This window comes from Bos mutus, chromosome 21 (genome assembly GCF_027580195.1).
Source record: "Bos mutus isolate GX-2022 chromosome 21, NWIPB_WYAK_1.1, whole genome shotgun sequence".
NCBI lineage: Eukaryota > Metazoa > Chordata > Mammalia > Artiodactyla > Bovidae > Bos > Bos mutus.
In genome coordinates, this window is record NC_091637.1 from 1494229 (window position 1) to 1500625 (window position 6397).

Below are 6397 nucleotides of genomic sequence, written 5' to 3' on the forward strand. Positions count from 1 at the left end.
TCTGAAATGAGTTTATAGGTAGTATATAGTGTGTGTGTGTGTGTATCCTGTTTTTATATTTATTTAGCACCATTATATGTCTTTTGAGTGGAATACTCAGTCCATTACAACTAAAGTAATTATTGGTAATTATGTACTTATTTTCATTTTGTTAATGGTTTCCTGGTTTTTGTTAAAAAATGTATCCTATCCTATGTGTTTCAATATGAACACATGTCTTCTGTGGCTATGGAGTATAAATCTATCAGATAGAAGAAGTATCACATTGAATACTTTGCATACTTTTATAATCTTTTAGGTGATATAACCCAAGTTCACAGTTAACTACTGTTTCTTTAGACCTGGGTTCGATTGTTTCTATTATACCAAATATACGTATCAGCACTGAAAATCACCTCACTGCAATACCACTTCATGTATCTTTTTAGACAGAGGAATCTTGGGATCCTTCTGGAGTTGCCATTATAACCAAAGTTACTAAAATCAAGTCGAATACCCACCTATGCTGTTTTCCCTATAAGCTGGATGCAAATGGTAAATTCTCAAGAGAATTAGTATGGTGTAAGGAATGCTTATTGGTTGGTAGTTGTCCTGTCTGGATCAAGGATGAGCATAAGTATCAGGGTTACTGAAATCCATCCAAGTGGCCTTAGACAAGTAACACTCCCAGAACTGGCTTAATTGATAACTTCCTCAAATATCTCTCAATACCCCTACCACATGCATTGCATTTTTTAATCACAGGATATTTTTGTATCATAAGGTACTTATATATTATATAGTCTTTATTAGATACAACTTTAGAATTTTCCATTTCAGATAACTGCTCTGTCATTTGCATAGTTCAGTAGAGAGGATTATAGGCTATTTGCAAAAAGTAAAAAACTCAAAGAGGGAGCAAGTGGACAAGTGAAATAGGAAGGGTGACAGTGTATGAAGCAACTGTGAAGTTTGTGGAAAGAAATGCCCATATGATTAAAATGGAATCATGCATGGTTTGATCTGATCTATTTTCTTTGTGGTGTTTTGCTGCAGGTCAAAAACTAGAACAAGTTACCGTGCTTTCAAGTGAACAAGTTATTTTCAAGGAAGGAAAGTGAGCAGCTACACTGGTACAGTTGTAATTCTTAAGTGTTTTATAACTAATGATGTCAATAGTCAATGTCTGTAAGGTCATTCTTTCAGAGACTCAAGGGAAAATACTTATATGATAGATATATCTTTTCTTGTGAATGTCTCTATATGGTTCAAGGAATTCTGATTATTGTTTCTTCCCTTTTTAGAACCTTTTTTATAAACAGTAACATGAATAATTTTGGAGAGTCATTGTCATATTTCCTCTTCACCATTTTGTATTGAATGACAATAATCTTGTAATTAAATGCAAATATGCTAAACATTGTTACTTTTAATTTTTATCTGGCACATTCAGAACATAGATGCTTCTACTTATATTTGTACTGTAACTATACTACATATAACTTTGCTACATTATTTACTTTTCAAATTTTTAGTTAAATTTTCTTTATTTTCCCAATAGATTTTATCTAATTTTATTAGAACAATTCAAAGTCACAGTTTTCCTCATATATATATATATATATATATATATACACACACACACACATATATATATGAGGGTTTTATAAATATATATATATATATATAAGATTTCATTATTCAGGAACTAAATATAACGTTTACTATACCAGATACTATTCTTTATTCATAATGCAGTAGGTAAGCCTGAAGGAAATGAGCCTGGCTATGGAAATGCTTATTTGTTGGGAGGGTGCTTGTCTGGATCGATGATGAGAAAAACTGTCTGAGGATGCTGAGGGACTCATTCCAGATGTCAATCTGAGGTCCAGATGAATGCCCCTCTAACCGGACAAGTAAGACTCTCAGAGCCTGGCTCTATGTGGTGACCCCTCAGTGACAACATGCCAATGTTAGTGTGCTTTTTTTCTTCCTCAAAGAAAAAGGCATTAGTGTCCTATCCTGTAGGGCATTATATACCGTTATGATATAGTGATCAATTTTGCTTTATTTTGCTCTTTGAATAAAGAGTCATAAACATGACTCTATATATACATGTGTGGCTTTCCTGGTGGATCAGTGGTAAAAAACCCACCTGCCAATGCAGGAGATGTGGATTTAATCCCTGGGTCGTAAAGATCCCCTAGAGAAGGAAATTGCAACCCACTCCAGTATTCGGAGAAGGCACTGGCGACCCACTCCAGTACTCTTGCCTGGAAATCGCATGGACGGAGGAGCCTGGTAGGCTGCAGTCCATGGCGTCGCTAAGAGTCGGATACGACTGAGCAACTTCACTTTCACTTTTCACTTTCTTGCATTGGAGAAGGAAATGGCAACCCACTTCAGTATTCTTGCCTGAAGAATCCCAGGGACAGAGGAGCCTAGTGGGCTGCCGTCTATGGGGTCGCACAGAGTCGGACATGACTGAAGCGACTTAGCAGCAGCAGCCAGTATTCTTGCCTGGGAAATTCCAGACAAATGAGCCTGGTGGGCTACAGAGGAGCCAGGGGGGCTATAGTCCATGGGGCTGCAAAAGAGTTGGATATGACTAAAGCACTTAAAAAACAACAAATATACTTGTATATAGGAAATAGTTCTTGAGTAATGAATGAGAAAATGAAAAAGGCTAAATTAAGAAGGGGACAAGCAACTGTGATAGGTACTGAAAGTCTCATTAAAGTTGGACTTAAAGAAGGGAACACCACATGCATGCAGTAAATAATGGTAATAGAACCAAATTTTAGTTCTTTGTTATTTCTGCTATTGAATATTTTCTAAGACTCTGCTTTCCTTTTTGTCATGTTTTGCTGAGACAGCAGGACTGGAATCAGGACTTCCGCTTCAGAGGATGGGGTGAGTAGCTATTTGAAATTCATTTATCATATGCTCTGTACCAGGTCCTGAGGTTTCTCTGTTTATCTTGAGAATATTTTGGTGATGTGTCCTTTTGCTCACTAAGGTCACTTACATTATTAAATCTTTATAACTTCTTCTTTTGTTTTGACTTTTTTCTGCTTTGATGGAAAAATGTCAAATTTTAGAGAATTTTTGGCAATTTCATAGTGGATCAAAAAATTATTGTAGTAAAATTCTATATGTGCCAAAATATTTTGAGATTTTCCTCATCTTTTTAGTTGTTGGGATTTCAAGATACCAACATGATAATTCATAAGTTTTGTGATCTCAGTGTACTATATTTTTGTTTCTGCTTTAGCATAAATTAGTTGTTTGATTAACATAAATTAGTTGTCATTCATTTTTGCAACATGGAAAGTTGTAAAACATGAAAAGCTTTTTAGATCTCTTCAAGACCATGAAGTTTTTATATGATAAATGTTGTTCCTTTTGAAACACAAAATAGTTCAATTTTAAATATTGTATTGTACTAGAAAAAGAGTATTATTTAGAGATATTAAATGGAGAAATATGAAATATCAATATCATATATGGCATCATCATTATTTCTTCCCAAAACTTAAAATATGCCTCACCAAAAAGAGTAGTCCATATATTTCCTGGCAAGCTATGTTGAAGATTATGTGTTACTTAGGACTGTGACATTAATGCCCTAAGAATAAGTAAATGTTTTTCCTGACAAACCTCTGTCACAAATTCTATCAAGTAGTATTTATGCTTGTGTTTATTATATATTGTTTATTTATGTATATATTCTCTAGAACTATAGAATATAATTCTAAAGAGCTGATTAATAACTAAAAAATAGTTATGGATTAAAAAGGAAATTGGCTTAGCCAGATATTTAAATGAACTCTAGAACCTCAATCATTAACAAACATTGAGCAAGCATCTGAATAGTAGGAACAATGGAAAACATGTTTTTACTTTAAATATACCTTCTCAAAACCCCTTATTTGTATATTTATTTCTGTTAGTAGATGCACAGTGCCATGAAGTCAGGGATACTGTCTCAGTCCAAAGACTATAATACCTAATTCCCCAGTGGGTTTTAGGGAATAATTTTCTTAAATTTATTTATTTCAATTGGAGGATAATTACAATATTGTGATGGTTTTTGGCATATATCAATATGAATTGACCACAGGCATACATTTGTCCCCTCCATCATGTACCCCCCTTCCACATCCCTCCCCACCTACAAGCAAGTGAGGGAGAGGAGTCACAAGGTGTGTGATCAGCTTGTGCAGAACCCTCTTACTGGCTGATGATGCGGTAGCAGGGTGGTGCCACAAGGGTTAACATTATCAGTCCTCAGGATTTAGTAAGTCTGGGGGCTACATGTTCGTGGTCATCAAGTAGTTAACTTCTTCCACTTGGTGGATGTTTTAGCATCTATAAAACAACTCAGTGCATCAGATACTGTTATTTAGGTACTTCAGAGAGAAACTAAGTGACTGCCATATGCCAAAATCTGTGACTGCCATACAACTGATTTACTTTTTAAATTGTTACCAATTCTCCTGGCCCAAATGCTACTTTTGTCACTACATGTTCACATCCTTTCAATCATTAATTCTTGAGCCAGACCTTTGTGACTCAAGGGAGTCCTGAGAGACTGTACATTTTCTACAAATAAGAGGCAGACAGATGATATGGGGGGAGGGGCCTGTCCTGGGATGACCCCATAGAGTCCTGTTTAATTATAAAATAAAATGGAAAAATTTATTGAAGGACACAAACTACAAAAATTCAATCATAAAGAGTAGATAATCTGAATAACGCTACTAATGAAATAATTAAGCTTGTGGTTAAAATCCTTTCCATAAAGAAAACTCTAGGTCCATAAAGCTTCAAAAGAAATTAAAAAAAAAAAAATACCAATCTACACAATTGTCTATAAAATTTGAAAGAAAGAAATACTTTTCTACTCATTCTATATGAACAACTTTACCTGATTTTTTTAAAAAAAGCATGCCATTTAAAAAATATTTTAAAATTCCTCTTGAGCATAAATGGAAACGAAGAACACCAATACAGTATACTAACGCATATATATGAAATTTAGAAAGATGGTAACAATAACCCTGTATATGAGACAGCAAAAGAGACACTGATGTATAGAACAGTCTTTTGGACTCTGTGGGAGAGGGAGAGGGTGGGATGATTTGGGAGAATGGCACTGAAACATGTATAATATCATATATGAAACGAGTCTCCAGTCCAGGTTCGATGCATGATACTGGATGCTTGGGTGCACTGGGACGACCCAGAGGGATGGTATGGGGAAGGAGGTGGGAGGAGGGTTCAGGATGGGGAACACATGTATACCTGTGGCGGATTCATGTTGATATATGGCAAAACCAATACAATATTGTAAAGTTAAAAAATAAAATTAAATTTAAAAAAATAAAAATTAAAAAAAAATCAAAATTTTAGTAAATGAAATTTGACAATATATAGAAATACTGTATGGCCAAGTGAGGCTTATCCAAGAACTGCAAGGTTGGTTAACATTTAAAAATCAATGAATGTAGGTAAAACACCTCCAGAAAGTCAAAGTGAAAAACCTTCAAATAACTTGCTTCTCTATAAAATTAACAGGAACCCTGACAAAATGGTCAAAATTACTTTTTAAGAACTCTGGAAATTAACCAAAGATTTGTAGAATTTCAAAAAACATTTATTCAAGAAAACTGGCTGACATTCACCAAGGATAGCAAGCTTTGTAATATTTTAACTTGCCAACTTCCAATACCTCTCTCCCTAGCACTATGGCAGGCTTGAAAATAGTAGACCAGCAGCCATCAGTGGAAGAACAAGTTTGGAGATCCCCCAAAAGTCCTGTCCTCAGAAAATTATTACATTGACCTCTCTGGAAGCTCCCAAAACAGTCCTGTTTACAGGACTTGTATTTGTGCTGTCTGTATCTGTAGCAAGAGGGAAGGGCTAACTCAGAGCTCACTCAGTAGAGTAAACCCTATTCCAGAAGAGTAACCAAAAGGAACCCATGGAAATTTTTTAGTGTGACATGTCCTTAAAGTGTTGATAGCAACTGGGTTAAAGAATGTGGCCAAAAAACTAAAAAAAGAAATCTTGGAAATGAGATGAACAAAGTATTCTTTGAAAATCCTTTTTGATCTAGAAGCTACATACTTGTGCAGAGTTGCTTGCCTGAACATGAAACACTTGAATAGGACCTAATCAATTGCCTCTGGCTTTCTTTTTGTTAATTAATTACTTTTTGGCTGTGCTGGGTGTTTGTTGTGGCACATGAGTTTCTCACTGCCATGGCTTATCTTCTTGCAGAGCACAGGCTTTAGGCACATGGGCTTCAGTAGTTGCAGCTCACAGGCTCTAAAGTGTGGGCTCAGTAGTTGTGGTGCATGGGCTCAGTTAACCCATGACACGTAGAAACTTCCTGGCCCAGGGGTTGAACCTG

The 6397-nt window shown here is 35.5% G+C and overlaps 1 non-coding gene across 1 annotated transcript; it reads left to right on the plus strand.

Annotated features, from left to right (window-relative positions):
* Positions 1–1802: 1802 nt before the first annotated feature.
* On the plus strand, positions 1803–1869 carry LOC138984524 (small nucleolar RNA SNORD109A). The gene has a single exon (XR_011461813.1). It is a non-coding gene; the product is annotated as a small nucleolar RNA SNORD109A (small nucleolar RNA).
* The last annotated feature ends 4528 nt before the right edge of the window (positions 1870–6397 follow it).